Here is a 19,522-nt window from a genome sequence, read left to right as displayed (position 1 = left end):
CAACCTTTAAGTATTTGCAACCAGAGTTTTCATAACAGTTTTAATCGCGCCCCAACATTTTTGAAATGTAGATGCATATTTGATTATACCTACTTAACTTTTATCGACATTTATCTAACTCTATACAGTATTTATTGTTCTATTATCAGAATGTAGTTTAAGTTAATTTGTTTTGGTTCCAACAGATGTTTTCTTTTTTTCACATCTTCGCGCCCCCCTTTTTGTTACTTCGCGCCCCACAGGTTGAGAACCACTGCCTTATTCAATGGAGGGGTTCATGGATGTCAAATGGCAATGAATAGAAATGCATTAATGTAAATATGTGAGCTGCCATCCGCAATTAGACATCGCATTTTGATGGTGATTTTGGTGATTCCCGAACAGATCTCTTATGCGATCCTTCCACAGTATCTCTCAAAATTATTTAGTTCAAATTGGTTATAAAGATTTCAATTCTGATCATTTTTTTTATTATTGTTAATTTTGATGAGTCTTTAAGTGGGATCGAACTCGGCTAGCACTACGTTCAGAATTTGAAAAGCAACCACCTTAGTTAATTGTGCCATTGACGGCGTCATTTCGTTGTAGCTAATTCGTTACTTTCGTGCTCCACAAAATATTGTAAAGTACTAATAAATGAAATATTTCAATACTTGATCGAATAATAACAACTGATTTAAGGATTTCACCTTTTCTTTCTCAAATGTGCTTACCTATATCATGGCAAAGTACAGGGATAAACCATTATTTTCCGTCTACTCCATTTTAATTAAGTCAAACCAAGGAAAACATTTAAGGCTATTAAATGTGATCTCAAGAAAAGATGAGGGTTAATTCTAATACTAATAACAGGAGCGATTATAATGATACAGTGCAAAGGTAAATACTAATTGAAAGAGCCGGGAATCCATGCGTGAGGCGTCTTATTTTAACTCTTGCTATCGTATAGTGCATTCTGCTTGTCGGCGTTAGTTATATATATATATTTATATTTTTAGACATCAGACACTAGAAGTTGCTGACGAACCCTTCTCTTCGTTGTCAGTCTGTAGCAGCGAAAAAATAAAAGCAATAAGAGTTATAACAGACGTCATTGAAGTGGATCATGAGTTTGTGTAATGTTAATGAAAATGGCCAGGAGGGGTCACTAAAGAGGTGAGTGTCAAATGCTTCGAAGCTTCGATACGATTTCCGACACAATTGCTTCAAACGTTTTGATGCTTCATGAGGCTTCACTCCGCCCATCACTACCTAAAGGACTCTCAGACTGTGAGAAGCAAGATTCTTTGGTCAATTGAAACCAAGAACAGTGTCATGTCTGGGGGTGTGGTGTTATGGGTCCACAGCTCGCTAAGCAAAAGGCCATTCATTTTAAATAAATAATCACCGCACCCGAGGCGGCTTCGTGAGGGGGGCGTTGTAGCGAGCCGCGGGGCAGTCGTCGATGTGGGCGTTTCTCACCGTGTGCACAGGTGAGGAACTGCCCACATTTGTGATTGCTCCCGTGGCTAATGCTACAGCTGTGATGGCCCCTCACGTTTTAAAAAGAAGCGCGAGTCGGTTGTGGGGTGTAAAAAAAAAAAAGGGAGATGAGGACGGAGGTTACAGGGAGCGAGGAAGCAGGCGGTGCGTGAGTGTGGTGAGCGCGCGATCGAGCGCTCGTGGGCAGCTGCGAGAAAGCTGGGTGTTAGGCCGACACCCAGGCGTTTGAGTTGAGGTTGCTCCCGCTGAGTGACCAGGTAGCGGGAGTGCCTAGAGGAAAGCGACGAGCCGCAGAAGGCCGTGGAAAGGCAGCGGAAGTCGGGAGGCTTGGTGGTGGAGTCCCCAATATGTGCGTCCTGGCTATTGGGGTAATCAAGTCTCGGGACTGGGATGAGTGCCATACCGGAGCCAGGGATCGGGAGGTCTCCAGTCTCGCGTGTGTTGTAGGAGGGCAGCTGCAGAGAGCGTCTTGCCTGCTGCTAAGCCCAAACGGGATAAGCAGGTGAGACGCTAACAGAAAACGCTAATAAACGATGCACCGGATTTGTTGTTGGTTTTTAAAGACAGCTTCCTAAAGAAGATTTTAACCTCTCGTTTTAAAGGATTGTTTTTTTCCAATGGTTTTAACCTCCACGTGTTTTTAATGGATTATTTATTTATTGAATGAACTGCACTATTTATGGAACACTGTTTTGACTGTTTTTGTTTTGATGGACAGTTTTTAATAAACGCACTATTGCACTTTTTGCACCACCCCTTGCTCAATTGTTTATTTGCCTCCACTGACTAGCTCACTCGGTAACATTATCGACGGTGTTGGGTTCAAGTGCTTCCAACAGCAATGGGAGTGTGGAGCCAGAACCCACATCGTCACAGGGGGAAACCAGACATCATTCACCACCAGCACAACACCATTCCAACGGTGAAGAATGGTGGTGGCAGCATCATGATGCAGGGTTGTTTTTCAGCAGCAGAGACTGGGAGATTAGACATGGGTGATGGAAACCTGAAAGGAGTAAAGTACAGAGATATCCTTAATGAAATACTGCTCCAGAGCTCTCTGGACCTCAGACTGGGCCAATGGTTCACCTTTAAATTGGACAATGACCCTAAGCACAAAGAAAAGACAAGACAGGAGTGGTTTAGGAATAACTTTGGAAATGGCCTTGAGTGGCCCAGCCATAGCCCGGACTTGAACCCAATCAAACATCTCTGGAAAGACTTGAGAATAGTTGTCCACTGATGGTCTCCATCAAACCTAACAGTATCTGCAGAGAAGAAAGGCAGAAAATCCCCAAATTCAGGTGTGTGATGCTTGTCATGTCAGACACAGAAGACTCCAGGCTGGAAATGCTGTCAAAGGCACTTCAACTAAGTACTGAGCAAAGGGTCTGAATATTACATTATTTCCATTTTTTAATGTTTAACAAATCTCCAAAAATGTCTAAAATCCTGTTTTCATTTTGTCATTCTGGTGTATTCAGTGTTGTGCGATGTTGGGGAAAAATGAATATAAATGATTTTAGCACAAGGCTGCAACATAACAAAAAGTGAAAAAGTGAAGAGCTCTGAATACTTTATGAATTCACTGTAGGTGTAGATACATTTAGACAACTGTGATATTACTGTGTTTAACAAGCTAACTGATCAACAGAACATGTCTATATATGGTATATTGTACTGTATACTTTAGGTCTTTGTAAAGTTTATTTTAAAAGGTGGACCCAAATTAATGTTTGGCTTAGCCCTGGGGTGTAGCCATTGAGGGGCAGGAAGGAAGTTCTGGGGCAACCCCATTCAGAACCCAAAGTCCCACCATTCAAAAGAAAAAGCTCCTCTGTAACATAATCTTAAAGGGGGTCCTGCACCCTTGGATCTTACTTTGATAGTCTTGAATCTAGGTGGCTCAATACTTCAAAGGGGGCTCCCTCTCAGGCCTTATTTCGATCAGCATGCAACCTAGCGGCAGAAAACTGGATGCCAATCCCCTCTCCCACAACCGGACTTATTGCTTGCACACCCTGTTTCACAACCAACTCAGTTTGCAATTTTTGACTTCGCCACTGGCGTAGCCTCCCCACTCCTCATCTAAAAAAATAGTTCTCACTTGGTGATCTGTTTGATTCAGAAGCTTTCTTTTCAACCCCCTTTATACCCGCAATTAATCTCATTTAAAGCAATGTAAACAACATAAGCATTGCATTGATTTGAACTTTGCCCTGGGAATGTGATCGCCTACGATGTGAGACCTCCAGATGTCAATGTAACGTTGGTAAAATTAATATCAAAGAGAAACCACTCATAAAACATACGTTAATGTCTGCTGTCATGGGGCTTTGGAATTTTCTGAAGATATGTAAGTTTGCTCCCAAATCTACTTTTACTTAGCGACCCTAAAGGCAAAGTGCGTGTGCCTCCTTGGTTGTGCTGAGCAAGGGATGGGATTAACTTGCCTTTTCTGTATACTTGCTTTGCCTAACATTGGCTCGCCTTTCGTTTTTCAAAACACGGCTCTGTCTGTCAATCCCATACAGTACTTGCCGAATTGCGTCCTCTATGAAACCGGGCTGGGGACGCAGATTGGACAGAGACATCTGACCGCTCGGCTAGTTACGCATGCGCTCTGAGAGAAAGGACGTCCTCGCCAGTGTGTTGCGCACGCGCAAAGATGGCTGTAGGCGATGTCAGTTTCGTGGATTCAGTTCTAACACTTTTCCACGTTGTTTTTTTTTTTTTTCGCAATGAAGAGTATGGTGGTGTGTGGAATGGTGCCAGGTACCTCAAGTCAACAGCAGTGGGTTAAAAAAAGTAAGTTTGTCTCTTTGATTTGTGAGATAATGATCTCATAATTGTTTCAATAAACTCGTGCATTGATGCTGATGAGTAGTTTTAAGTGTAGTTTTTTTTTTTTTTATTAACTGTATGTGCAAAGCAACGATATCGCGGAGAAACGAAAATTAAATGAAAAAATGGAATCGCTATACGTTTCGAAGGCTTTGTGGTGGGTTTTGAGTACGAGTATACTAAGTGACGAAATAAATCCAGTAGTATTTTATGTTTCTTTAAGAAAATGATCTTATATTTTGAAAGACTTTCTCAGTGCCTTACTGGCACGCAATACAACATTAATTTCAATATATTTCTGAGCCGAAACCTGTCCGGTCGAGCGGCTCCCACGGGCTTGCGCATTAGGGCGGGGCTGTTCTATTATTGTGTTAATTTTCCATACAGTCTAACAATTCTTCCTAAAGTAATAATGAGACTAAGATGTGGTTGTTTTATACAGTCTGCATAATAATCCCAGTCATAGTACAAAAAGTACAGTTGCTGTCTGAAACAGGTTTTCTTGATCTGTGTCTTGCTTTACTTTCTGACACCCGCACCTGTCAGTGCCAAGCAGCTGCAATGGCGCGGCAGCCGTTAGAGGCCATTAATCTTCACTGCAGGGAGTGTGAATGGGCTTCGTTTGTCCACTCGATTAAATGAAATCTCGCATCTTCCATTACTACCGAGTCTCTTGTTTGTGTGTAGTTGTAGATGTTTCTGCCTGGCTCATGTCTACATTTTCTTACATCCTTTAATATTATGTATTTAGCAGACGAGTTTATCCAAGGCGACTTACAAAGCGAGGTATAATACAAACGAAAACGATAAAAAGCATTGAGAGCAGAAAAGAGAGAGAAAAAATGCCAGGAAGAGGTAGTAGTACTACTGCTATGTGATTATACTTGCAACTACTGTACAGTCGACAAACAAAAATCAGTTTTCTATTCTTTGTCAGTACAGTAGCAGCTGTCGTTTAGAATAGACACTAAAGTTGTAAGATATTTAATGAAAAGGGGCGTTTTCTGAAGACATCTAAATATGAGTAAATTGGGTGGAGCTGGAATAGATTAGGGAACAACATTCCATGGCTTGGATGCAAGAATGGGGAAGCTCTTTCCAGACTTGGTACTTCTGGAAAGAGAAAGGACAGATGGGCAGAGGCAGAATGGCGACATCTTGAAATGACATATGAGAGAGACTAAAGACTGGAGAGATCGAGGAGCAAAGCCATTCAGAGAATCTTAAGAATTTTGAACTGGGCCTTACAGCAGCAGGAAGCCAGAAGAGGGACTGAAGTAGAAGAGCAGTAGGAGTGAAACGAGGAACAGAGAACAGAAGTCAGGCAGCTGCATTTTGGAGGAGCTGGAGAGGTCAGATGGTAGTTGATGGATGCCATGTCAGAAGACAGTTGCAGTTGTCCAGCTTAGAGAGAAACAGTGCCCGAACAAGGATTTGCGTGATATAATTAGTAAGGTGAAGGTCAGATCTTATGACTATTATGAGGAAAGAAACGTGATTGGGTTAGTGAAGAAATCTCTGTATTTATATATATATATATATATATATATATAAAAAACCTGCAACAAGACTTTTTGGAAGATTTTTTCAAGTCCCACGAGTTGAGACCTTGGCCATGAGATTTTTTTCAACCATGCAAATGGTAATCTCACCTCTCATTCGTGTGAATGCTTTTGACAGACAGTTTCTGCTCTCTCAGTTCGTATAAATTTTAACATTCTCCTCACTTTAAGTTCCCAATCAAAGAAGATGTTTTATGTCCAAATCTTATTGAACAATTCCATCACGAAGGGTTATCAACAGAAAAAATGAGTACACGGGCAATCCTAGCACTGAGAAACGATGAAGTCAAACGAATTAATGCCACAAATGACGATCAGTTACACAGTAAATTGGTTAAATGTGAATCAATAGACTATGCTGAAACAGTTGGTGATGATCGTGCAGAAGATGAAAATATCAGCTTACAATATCCTGAAGTATATCTACAACTGTTAACACCGTCTGGTCTTCCACCACCCGAATTACTGTAAAAAGGATGTATCCAAGAAAGGTAATGTAGTACATCTTCAGGGGATAACATTACACAAAACAGGGGATCTTGATATGCCATTCGTATTAAAATGTTAACATTTCCCCGTTAGAATAGCTTTTGCAAAGGAAATTAACAAATCTCGGAGCCAAACATTTGAAAAAGTCGTTTTATTTAATAGAAAGAAAGAAACGAAATTCAGTCACGGGCAGTTATACGTTGCATTGTCATGATGAAAGTAAAAACACAGAATCAAAATTCAATGCAATATTGAAGAAAATTTAACTTTAGATTTAAGTTTTAAAAGCCAAACAGAACAAAATTGTATTGCGCAACGAGTAACTCTTAACACAACATGAAACATAATTTACTTTCGAATTATTACGTTTTACTCTTTTTTTTTTTATATGGTTAATTACTCGCTGTAGTGAAAATGGTTCTATTATGCATATGTAATAATTCCCATGAAAATAAAAATCTGTTTAAATTGTATAACTGCATCCCCATATGTGAGCAGCAAGCGTATAAGCGCAGGCACAGGGGTTGGTGAGCAGGGGGGAAAAGCTGCCTAGTATATTCAATAAATAAAAGTAAAAAAATCCAGGGTCATGCTAAGATTCTTGACTGTGACTGATGTGAAAACGTGACCTCTTCAATAGCAATGTTTACAGACAAATCCGAGAAGGAGTTTCAGTAAGCAAGTACAGGATATCTGCCTTTGAAAGCTTAAATTTAAAATAAGCATTCATACTGAATGAGAATGCAGAGAGACAGCCGAGTTGTAAGAGGGAAATGAGAGGAATATCACCATCACCACGTTACTTAATACTTTTTGCTTTTGGTCTATGTTTTTGTAGTTAATGCACGGAGGTAATGTGCATTATCACATCATTGTTTTTATTGACACAACAGTCAAATCTGTAATTTCAGCCATTAACACGCAAGACAAAAAATGGTCAGACATAATTTGTGTAAATGAAGAGAATGTTATAGTGTAATTGTGTCGTGTTTCATTAAGATCATTCAGTTATCATGATCTAGGTATTCTAATACGGTAAGTCATTAATAACGTTATTGCAGCACTTTTTATATTTGAAGCTTTGTTTTGGAAAGGCCACTGTTTCCATGTTTTAGGAGCTGCACTGTTGAGTATCTGCTGGTACTGCGTTCAGCTAAAGGCTCGTTTTTGGCATCCGCAGTGAGAATATCCTAATGGTGCAGCCTTGGTAAACCTGCTAGTAGAAGATGAAAGTTCAGTGAAATTACAATTGTAATGATTCATTACTTTGAATAGTTAGCACATTGTCTTTCCCTCCAGTTGTTCTTTTTACTGTTTTAATGGTTGTCTGCCAAGTCCTTTTATCTTCTAGTTTTTGTGATTGCATCTAACTCCATCGTTCTGTGGCTTTATATAATAAGAGCAACACTGATGACATCTTCAAACAGCAGAAGAACTTTACATTTAGTAACATTAACTGGGCAGTATGTCAGCTTTTGAATTGGAATTAACAAACTTGATGTTGCTTGGAATCAGTTTTATTACCCAATTGATTCGTGCCTTTTGTATTAAAGTCAAGACATGAATGTGTCAGTATAGGAGGTTGAAATTTACAGGTATCTAAAGACACTGGAATGTTCCGCCTGTAGTATAGCCAAAGCAAATCGTAGTGTTTGGAAGGTATTAAAATTTAACACAGCAAGTTAATAATAAGCAGTATACATTTTCCCCTTTTTATGTGTCCCTCACCCATTGTGAGGATATCTGTTAGACTGCTGCGAAATAGAACTGATGTCATGACCAAGGCTACGTCATGATTTGAACCCATTGCTGCAGCTGTGGTAGGAAAAAGGTGTTTTTTAAGTGGCAGCATATGGTGATAGAAATACACCATGTGAAGATTATTTTAACAAATACAATATTGAACTTAGAACTTAGCAAGTCAAAACTAAATCTGTGTCTCAGGTGTAATGTCATAAAACTAGTATTGATTAAGCAGCTAGCGACGAATAGGACCTGGGGTACAATCTTAAAAAAAGGAAGAAAGCCTATCGGAGCTGTTCTCAAACAAACCATAAATTTAAGACAGCTAGGCATTCATTGAAACTCCTTTTCTTAATCCCATCTCATATAAGATCTTCTGTAGAAATATGTGCATCTGACTGCTAAGCATTGTTTTAAGCTCTGTATCTTTTACTGATTTAAAACTTGTATGTTATCAATCATTTCTTTTAGAATCCTAAAAACAGATTGCTAGACATATTTATAGAGTTTTGTAGCTCTAGGTAATTAGGATTAGAAGGTTCATTAGCCTGGGACAGAAAACAACCATGTCAGTGGTTTTATAATGATTGTTTATTCATGTAATTATTGTTCCATTAACGTGAAGAAAGGTCTTTTTAAGTGGGATGCATGCTGAGCATAGACAGGAGAACAAATAAGAAAGAAAAACAGGAGAGAGAAAGTACTCGCCTGGACAATATGTCTGAATTCCCAAAAAAGCTGCTGTTTTAAAATACAGATTTCTTCATCTTGAATTGGGCAAGTGCTCAGAAGATGGCAGTGATCCATCCCCCCTGACTTGTGCTTTTTGTTTTTTAATTTTAATTTTTATTAATTTTATTACAATCCATACAAAGCAGTCAAGTTTTTACAAAAAGAAAAATTGAGTTAAGAACAGATCGATCCCCACCCCTGAGAGAGAGAGCAAGCCAAATGGCGTTAAATTTAAGGCTTGTAAACATACCTAAATTAATAAATTCTCTGTGCTTTATGAACTTATTTTAAAATATTGATCCTGCCATGTATTGAAAAAAGTCTGTACAGATCCTCTAACTGAGTATTTGATTTTTCCAATTTCAAATAATATAACACATCAGTTTCCCACTGACTTTAAAGAGGAGAGTTTGGGTTCTTCCAGTTTATCAGAATAAGTCTGCGTGCCAAGAGTGTAGTGAATGCAATCACAATTTGTTTGTCCTTCTCCACTTTAAGCCCCTCTGGAAGAACCCGACTTGTACTTTTTTTTAATCACCTTTTCATAGATTGGCTTGGAGTGTTCCTTGTGTAGGTTAGGCCACTACACCAGCTCACCCCAAGATGGATTCTCCATGTGCAGGTGCATCTAGAATACAACCAACTGAAACCCCAGACAGGTGATCTCCATTAATCTCAGTTTGTGACTTCTAAAGGCAAACGACTACACCAATAAGAATTTAGATGTATCATATTAAGGGGGATGTACACTTATGCAATCAGTTATTTTACGTTTTATATTTGTAATTATTGCAGACCACTTTGTTCAGTTTGGTGTACTTTTTTATTGATCAGAGTCAAAAAAGGCAAATTATCCATTTTCAATATGAAATAGCAATAAAAGTATGAAAACTTCAAAGGGTGTAAATACTTTTTATAGCTACTGTGTTTGTACTTTCTCTCTATATATAGCATATAACAACACCTCTCCTACACTGCCACTACTGGGCTTGTGATGTCTTTTCCATTCAGCAGTTGGTCGGTTTACCCGAAGACTATATGTTGAAGCATCACATTCATATTGTTGAAGCCTCTCTTGCTTGTTTACTATGCTGAACTCGGTGTGCACTCATGCCAAACTCCAGTTTAAGCCATCTTCTGCAGTCCAGCAGTAGAACTGCACTTGGTGTAGAGGGATTCTTGTAGAGAGTAGTGGTGAGTCTGTTACAGAAAGAAAAAGCTGAGCTCAGGCCGAGGTAGTGCTTACTTTTGGTTATAAAGGAAGGAAGGTCATTGTTTGAAATGATGACAGACAATTCTACGTGCTAGTTAAGGCCTGCAGAGGTGAGTTATAGTCACTCTCCTTGCAAGCCAATCCAAGACTGAGAATATAGGTTGTGGTAGCAAGAATTTCTTGTGATTAATACTGATTAAACTCATTTCAGATGAAGAGAAAGTTTGTCACAGTCTCAGATCTCTGAAAGCTTCACTTGTCATGCCAGAGAATGAGATAGCAATGCCAATTTGTCCTACAGGGTTGCTAATTATTTGAATACCAGTAACAGCGGACTGCATGATAACGTGCGGTGAATACACTTGACTTATAGTTTTCATCCTCTTTCTCTGTACGTTTAGCATCCATTTGCTCAGAGGTTGATGCGCTTGCTGCATTGTGAGCAGCTCGCCTTTTCTCCACTCTAGCGGCCTGCTTCTTCTCTTCTTCTGTCGGCATCTTTTTGCGTTAAAATAGATTTAGTCAGTGTTTGTGTTGCAATTACTTAGTACATTTTTCTTAATTTTTCACTTCTGCCTTAAGAATGATTTAAGATATGGAGAGGTAGAGGAAGTGACGGTGAAGGTGGTAGGGATTAGAACGCCGCATGGCCACCCTGCTTCCGAGACTTGATTCTACAATAAAATAAAAAGAGTAATAAAAATTGTCACCCTGAAAGCGGACAGTAGAGGTCACATAGTAAATGCGTACCAAATTTCAGGTCCATAGATCAAACGGTTTGCAAGATTTAGACTATTGTTTCAATGACTTGTAAATTTAATTTTTGTTCATCCATTGGCATTTTGTCAATTGATAAATTAATAAAGGATAATTTGGCCATTTTATGATCATATTTCCATTGTTTTCTGTCACTTACCCTAGACATGTATTTTGTTAATGATTCATGTATTTTATGTTGAAAAAAATGTAACCAACAGGGCAGTTCCCAAATGTGAAAAAAAAAATCCAAACTTGCCGACTTGTAGAAAACATACTGCCTTCATGAAACATAACCTTTTCCCTTGGAAATTTATGACATCACAATCGCCTGGCAAGTTCTATTATATTTTTTACCATTGTTTTTCCTAAGATACAATGCCAGTTCTTAATTGGCCTTGGATTTGTATGTAAACAAAACACAAACATATGTTTGTAATCTACAGCAGTGGTTCTCAACCTTTATTCCTAAAGAGTTAAAATCTATAGTAAAAATGGAAATGTTTCTACATGTCTTATAGATGTAAAATTCATGCTGCTGTGCTTTTCTGAACGTAGATTAAGAGAAGGGGAAAAAACATCTAATTAAATGAGATCATTGTTATCAGTTGTTATCACTGATTATGAGTCTGGAGGAAACAAAATCTTGAAGCCACAGTTGGCCCCCAGGACAGACTTATGGCGCTTTTCCACTGCATAGTACGGCACAGCACGGTTCAGTACAGCTCACCTTGGTTCGGCTCAGTTCGGCTCGGTTTGCGTTTCGACTGCAGTTTAGTACCGCTTTAGAGTAGGTGGGATTATTCACGTGTCGTTATAGTTGCGCCGCCTCTACTGCCGTGACACCATGGAACTTTTACAACAACACGCAGACAACGACAACACTTTAGCTCGACGACGCGCAAGGGTAAGCATCTAAAAAAAGCACATCACTAGCTAACTTTTATCACTGTTGCAAAGCATAAAATGAACTTAACTGCCAGTGTAACATTAAAATGCTGATTCTGTATATTACAGATCTTCCAAATTTTGCAAAAAAGTCGCCGCAACAGACCATCTGTTTGGACATTTAACCGTGCTTCAGAGTGGTGGGATGTGATTGTTCCCAGTTTCACAAACACTCAGTGGCTGGAGAACTTTCGAATGTCTGAACAAACATTCATCCACTTATGCAACAAACTGCGTCCAGCGATGGAGAGACGGGACACAAACTTCCGCGTGTGTGTACCTTTAAAGAAAAGAATAGCCAGTGACGCAGTAATGACGATTTTCTCCGGCCAATCAGTGACCAGCAGAGTTTACACGTCCACGCTTTGGTAACGGTTCGGCGCTTGGAACCTCGGCTGAGGTGGTACTAAAAAGGACCAGGTACCAGGTACTGTTCCCAGTGGAAAACCCCCAAAAGTGAGCTGAACTGAACCGTGTCGTGCCGTACTATGCAGTGGAAAAGCGCCATTTGAGAACCCTGATTTTAAAGCATAATATGAGATAAGAAGCCATTTTAAGAACAGCCTGTATGTTTTTATTAAAATAAGTTATTTTTAGTAGTGCTTGAATTTTTTTTTCTTCATGTCTTAATTACAGGAGCTACAGTACTTGTCTTCCGGATGTAGCACAGGAGCATTTTCATCAGCGATAGACACATCAATGTAAACATGAATGCTCTGCATCTGCAACAATCAAGTCCAAAGAAAAAGACAAAAGAATTGTGTAGGACTGCAGCACCTCTCGGGTAAGCCTCAGAAAGACAGCCAGCCCTGACACTTGTGCAGTGAGTGCTGAGCTGCATCTCCTTCATGACACTGTCACATCTTTGACTCATTCTAAAAAGTAATATCTTTACGGCAGTGTGGCATATAACCTTTTTAGTTTCTTTTTCTTTTTGTTGGGTCATTGCGAGCAGTCCACTTACATTCTAACTGCAGGTTAGTAGCTGTGGTCCACTGTTCTGCACAGATTAATAGGAGCGGGCACTGGAGTTGCATTGTAATGTCAAGTGTAAATGTGAATCTCTTAAAGTATATACGATTACAATCTACAGTGTATATGAAACAGATGTTAAAGGGAGTCAGACAACTGGCAGTCGTTGCATGCCATATGTAACACATTGTTTATACTGATCAAGCAGTCCACTTTAAAAAAGATAGATTTGACACTCCAACGTTTGCTTGACTCTTAGCGATTTTAACTGTTTTGCTGCTGTTGTATCATTATTTTCAGTCTTCTTCTGGCCCCTGGATGCTTATTTAGGCTCCCTATTGGGCTACAGCCCTCTGGTTGAGAACCACTAATCAAGAGTACAGTAACACAATAGAAATTTTACAAATGAGAAAACAGTCAGTCAAGCTTATTTTGTTAGTTAATGGCTATGTTGCCACATTGTTTTAATCCAGATCATGTTCAAAAGCTGTCAGTGTTTCAGTGTCATGAACGTCACTTGGCAGTTTTCTCCAGAATCCTGCAAGCATTTATGTGAAGTGCTTTGTTGATTCAGCAGTTCTCGTGTTCAGTTTATTATTTAATTTGTTAAATTCTGCTAGGTCAGCGTTATCAGTTAAGTTGGAGATTCAGGATCTGGACAAGATCTCCTTGTACCCTCTTCTGTTTAAGACTAAAAAACCTTAATTCCTTTTGCTTTTTAGAGTAGGATATGACCATAAGTCCAGGTGTGTACTTTGCTTATAAAACTTAAGTTTTTTTAGACTTTTGCTGGCATGGTTATCTGAACAAGGTATTCATTAATTTAGGTCTTGTTTCACTGATGCATTATGGGGTTTAACAATTTAATTCCCCAGCATTTCACTGATCATTATTTTTTAATAAGAATGCTACAATTTAAATTGCTTCTATCATTCTTCTTTGAATTAAATGTACTTGTAGTTAGGCTTCTTCTAATTACATTGATGCACAGGTAGCATAAGTTAACAAATCGTGTATTTAATTTAGATATGCTGCAGCATACTGCAAAAATTTATTTTTTGAACTTCATAAGGTTCATCTCCATATAGTTACACTCTACTGAAAACCTGAGAATTGTTTGTAGATAATGGTGCTTAAGTCTGTGCTGGGTGAAAAGTGTTATCAGAGCTTGCCATGGAGAAGTCTTGCTGCTTTATGTTAATGTTTGGCTAGATCTATCTGTATCCACTAGAGGGCGGTACAAATTTGTACTTTGAGGAATAGGGTATCTGAAATTATTTAAACTCTTAGGCAAATTGTGGTATTGGTGCTGCTTTTCTTTCTGTGATGTTTTACCCTATGGATTTCTCTGCCAAATGAGGTATCTGTAATCTAGAAGATCATGAAAAGTTTGAGATGATGCTCTTAATTCTCAAGCGTGTATGATAATTTCATTGTACTTTATAAATTTGTGTATGGTGCTGACAAACAAGCCATATGAAAAATAAATATGCAAATTCACAATACAGAAAAATGAATTTTATTTATATTTTTGTATATTATACAAGGTGGCCGATATTTATGTTTATGATTGAAAAGGTGTTATTGTCAGGGAACGACCAATGTTATTATCAAGTAACATAATGAAACATGAACATTAAGAACCTTGCTTTTTCCATCTCCTGTTCTCCATGGTATGGTCCACCAATGCGCCATTCAGATCGATACACGCCTGAAGACGAAGAGCAATATTGTCACCGGTGGCTTGGCACATCTGTACTGATATCCTCTGAAATTCTTCTGTGATAGCTGCACTAGCGACAATCGATTTGCCACCATTCTGTATTCGAACACAGCAGGGGTTGCCCAGTCCAGCACTTCATTACTGTCATTCTCAGGCTACACAGTGATGCCATTTTCAATACTTTTCGCGCAGTGGTTTAAATGCTACAGGGTGTGAAATGTCGTATACATAAATATGGGCCAAGCTGTATTATATTAAATATATATATTTTTATATATACAAGAACTTCAGCATGAAGTGATTGAAAAATTGACTTACTGGCTGGACTGTGGCTCTTTAGGCAACTTAACTGAATGTGCGACTCAGGCCCACTTTCATATAAAAAAAGGCTGATTTACTAGCATGAGCTGGCAAACCATACATTGAAGACTGCTAGGCATTTGTAGAAAGTCTAAATCGCATCTCAAACATGCCTAAATGCTGAAACAGACTCCAGTTTACTTTTTGAACTCTTTATTTGCTATTGTTATTAGTGCAGCTGACTTTTGTGCAAATTGCTAGGTACTGGCTTTGTAAAGTTGAACCTGTATTGATCTGAATCATCATCTTTTGCTTAATTTCTTTAGAATGTGCAAACTAACTTTTATTAGCCATGGGTAATTAGTATTAGCAAAGATAATCAGTTTGAAAGAGAGAGAGAGCCTTAAGACTATTAATTATTCATGTAATTGTCTATTTAAAGAGAGCCATTTAAAACTCTGGGATGCTTACTGCAAAAAGACAAGAACAACAGGAGAGACCAGATCATCATCCAGACAAAGTGTCTGGATCTCCAAAGAAATTGGCAAGATAAAGACCACAGCAGACTGAACATAAATCTGAACCAGCTATGCACCTAGACATGTAAACATCGCATCTGTATCCTTACATAGGTATCTCTTGTGAAGACTCTCTTCAGATATCTTTTATGACTTTTTGCACCTACTGGTTTTACTGTTTTATTATTTTTTATTCTCAGTAATACTGATTTTACATTGTTTGATTGGGTCATGGTATATCATTTAAGAGCACCTGGTGTGGGTGATTGTCATATTCCCCCAGGTGCTAGTAGCTGAGGAGGGATATCTTTAATAGGAAGCAGTGCTTTGATTGGCACAGGTGTTGCTCAGGTTTGAAGACAACCATCTTGTCTGCTTTTGTCTGGCCAATTGTCTTTGCTTGAAGCAGCTGTGCACGTGCAGGTAAGGCTGTACATGTGGGGAGACTATACATAGATCTACATAACACTTATACCAATGAGATGTATATATGAACCAAAATACTGAGCACAGTAACTTCGATGATAATACACTTAAAGTATAGTGTTAAGAGCATCTAGTGTGGGTGACTGTCATATTTCCAAAGGGGTTGGTGTCTCAGAAAAGATGTCGTCAAAAGCAGCAGTGCAGGGAAGGTGTGCTTGCTCTGAGTGAGTGGCACAGGTGTAGCTCAGGCCTGAAGACAACCATCTGGTCCGCTTTTGCCAAGCCACGTGTCTTTGCTCGAATCAACCGTCCATGTGCAGGTAAAGCTGTACCTGTGGGGGTGCTATAAAGCAGCTGTATTAAACTATTGGTACATTTACACAACAAAAACACATTTTGTTAAATGAATGTTTTAACTTGTCTGACAAAAGACAATGAGCCTCCAGGTAGAGTATCTTCTTGTTGATCACTCTGCAGAGATTGCATTTATAAGAATGTCGGCCTCACTAGATATATCACAATTAATTTTTTCCATGTTTTAAAGGCCATGGTCTCTGGCCAATATTGAACATTAGATTGCATAAATATCTATAGGTAAACCACTTTAAAAGCTAATAATTTTATTTTAGTTATTTGTGAAAGTAACCACTGTCTGCTTTTTAATTATTGCCTACATTTTTCAAAATCTTTTTTTGTAACTTTTGATGTAAACCTTTGCTAAACCACTAGCTTTGCAATGGAAAGAGTATAACACTGGATATATCTTCATTTAGCTATTATCAAACCTGCCTGTTTCAATTTACAGCATAGTGAGAAAAGTAAAAATTAAAAACCATATGCTCCATCTAAATTGCCGTGTGCTAGGCATCAGTTTTTGTCCTGCCTGATTTGCATGGCTTTGTTTAGCTTTTAATATTACTGTTTATATATACTACTTAAAAATACTGGCAAATTCAGACATTTTAAGGTAGATTATGGGTGCTTCTGGACAGGAAGCAAATGCATATGAATCACTTCCTTTTGCTATTACATTTTTGAAAACGAAAAAATAATAAACATAAGCCCAGCAGGTTGACTTGGGTATTTTGAAGAATTTTGTTTTTGGCTATCTAAGCATGGAGTTCCCTGACCACAACTTGAAACTCTGAAGCACCCTTTTAAAGGTGTTTTTAAATGCACCAAAAAGTTGCTGGCAGCTGTTTCCTGTTTAATGGTAAGGTTTGTAGGGAAATGCTTATATAAATTGCACAGGCTTCCGGTAAGGTGTTTTGAGAAGGAGGAGGAGGAGAAGGATGTCTGGTTGACAGCACCACACATTTTCTTCCAACAGTTAACAACTTTTGCTTTTCACCCTGTGAATCTTTCAGTATAGTTTGTGTGTTTTTTCTTTATTGTTGCAGCAGTGCTGCAGCTGAACAGAGAAGTCTACACGCTTTCTATTTACAATACCTTATCCAGAAACACTATTGAAAAGTTAGTTTCCCTGCTGTTCTACACACACAACTTTGAACAAAAACCCGTGCACAATTAAGCCTCTCTCTTATGTTGTACTTTTCACGGAATGCACCAATAGACAGCTTTATATATATATATATATATATATATATATATATATATATATATATATATATATATATATATATATATATATATATATATATAGATATATATATATATAGAGATATATATATAATAGAGATATATATAGAGATATATAGATATAGATATATAGGTATAGATATATACAGTGGTGTGAAAAACTATTTGCCCCCTTCCTGATTTCTTATTCTTTTGTATGTTTGTCACACAAAATGTTTCTGATCATCAAACACATTTAACCATTAGTCAAATATAACACAAGCAAACACAAAATGCAGTTTTAAATGATGGTTTTATTATTTAGGGAGAGAAAAATCCAAACCTACATGGCCCTGTGTGAAAAGTAATTGCCCCTTGTTAAAAAAACCTAACTGTGGTGTATCACACCTGAGTTCAATTTCCTGATTACTGCCACACCTGTTTCAATCAAGAAATCACTTCAATAGGAGCTGCCTGACACAGAGAAGTAGACCAAAAGCACCTCAAAAGCTAGACATCATGCCAAGATCCAAAGAAATTCAGGAACAAATGAGAACAGAAGTAATTGAGATCTATCAGTCTGGTAAAGGTTATAAAGCCATTTCTAAAGCTTTGGGACTCCAGCGAACCACAGTGAGAGCCATTATCCACAAATGGCAAAAACATGGAACAGTGGTGAACCTTCCCAGGAGTAGCTGGCCAACCAAAATTACCCCAAGAGCGCAGAGACGACTCATCTGAGAGGTCACAAAAGACCCCAGGACAACGTCTAAAGAACTGCAGGCCTCACTTGCCTCAATTAAGGTCAGTGTTCACGACTCCACCATAAGAAAGAGACTGGGCAAAAACGGCCTGCATGGCAGATTTCCAAGACGCAAACCACTGTTAAGCAAAAGAACATTAGGGCTCGTCTCAATTTTGCTAAGAAACATCTCAATGATTGCCAAGACTTTTGGGAAAATACCTTGTGGACTGATGAGACAAAAGTTGAACTTTTGGAAGGCAAATGTCCCGTTACATCTGGTGTAAAAGGAACACAGCATTTCAGAAAAAGAACATCATACCAACAGTAAAATATGGTGGTGGTAGTGTGATGGTCTGGGGTTGTTTTGCTGCTTCAGGACCTGGAATGCTTGCTGTGATAGACGGAACCATGAATTCTACTGTCTACCAAAAAATCTACGCTTGATTGCAGTTATTGCTGCTAAGGGTGGCCCAACCAGTTATTAGGTTCAGGGGGCAATTACGTTTTCACACAGGGCCATGTAGGTTTGGATTTTTTCTCCCTAAATAATAAAACCATCATTTAAAAACTGCATTTTGTGTTTACTTGTGTTATATTTGACTAATGGTTAAATGTGTTTGATGATCAGAAACATTTTGTGTGACAAACATGCAAAAGAATAAGAAATCAGGAAGGGGGCAAATAGTTTTTCACACCACTGTATGTATATATAGATATATATATATATAAATATATATATAGATATACTGTATATATATATATATATATATATATATATATATATAGATAGATTGATTGATTTATATCATTATTGGGCAAATCTTGACGTTGAACATATTTTACTGGTAATATGTTGCAGATTTCTCGCATATTATTTTGTCTGTTAGAATGTCCTTGTCTCTTTTCAGTTGAATTTTTGTATTATGAATTTGACTAGCATGATGCGGTTTGATATGTAATTTTATTATACGTTATACTGCACATATGGTTAACAATTACATCTGGTACTAAAACCAGTTCTCCTTGTGTCCTCAGAAAGTGCAGGAAAGTAGCCACCGCAATTTTCACTTTCAAATGTCTTGTTACCGTGTCAGGTGAGCAGTTTGATTCTGACTTGTGAACCAGGTACATCTAGTGTGTGGTAGCAGCAAAATGCCGCCTGTAGCATTTACAAAAATTAGATGCTGATAATTGTCTATGTAGGGTCAAGTGCTAGGCTTTGTCATTGTCCAATGTGGAATTTGAATATTCTTTTTTATTTATTTTTATTTTTTTTCATTTGGTTACTTTGGTTTTCCTCACATATCTACAAAGGTGCTCTTCTTCTGTTAAATGGTGGCTCTGAAATTCTAAACTGTCTTCCTTAGCTGTGGATAAGCACCAAGTAAAGGACTGACTCTTGCCTTTTGTCTTATGTTCATAGGAAGCTCCAGTTCCTAGGGGGAATCTGAAAAAGCTGGCTTAATTAAGTGTTCAAGATACCACTTAATG

The 19,522-nt window shown here is 38.2% G+C and overlaps 1 long non-coding RNA gene across 2 annotated transcripts in view; it reads left to right on the top strand.

Annotated features, from left to right (window-relative positions):
* The first annotated feature begins 4,205 nt into the window (after positions 1–4,205).
* The window catches only part of LOC120538802, a 35,404-nt gene continuing 20,087 nt past the window's right edge, over positions 4,206–19,522 (top strand). For both annotated transcript variants that reach the window (XR_005635517.1, XR_005635518.1), the window contains exons 1-2: positions 4,206–4,290; positions 12,406–12,553. This is a non-coding gene — a long non-coding RNA (uncharacterized LOC120538802). The remainder of the gene's footprint in view (positions 4,291–12,405; positions 12,554–19,522) is intronic.

This window comes from Polypterus senegalus, chromosome 11 (genome assembly GCF_016835505.1).
Source record: "Polypterus senegalus isolate Bchr_013 chromosome 11, ASM1683550v1, whole genome shotgun sequence".
NCBI lineage: Eukaryota > Metazoa > Chordata > Cladistia > Polypteriformes > Polypteridae > Polypterus > Polypterus senegalus.
The sequence above is the reverse complement of the archived record's forward strand: the minus strand, read 5'-3'. Positions and strand labels throughout refer to the sequence as shown.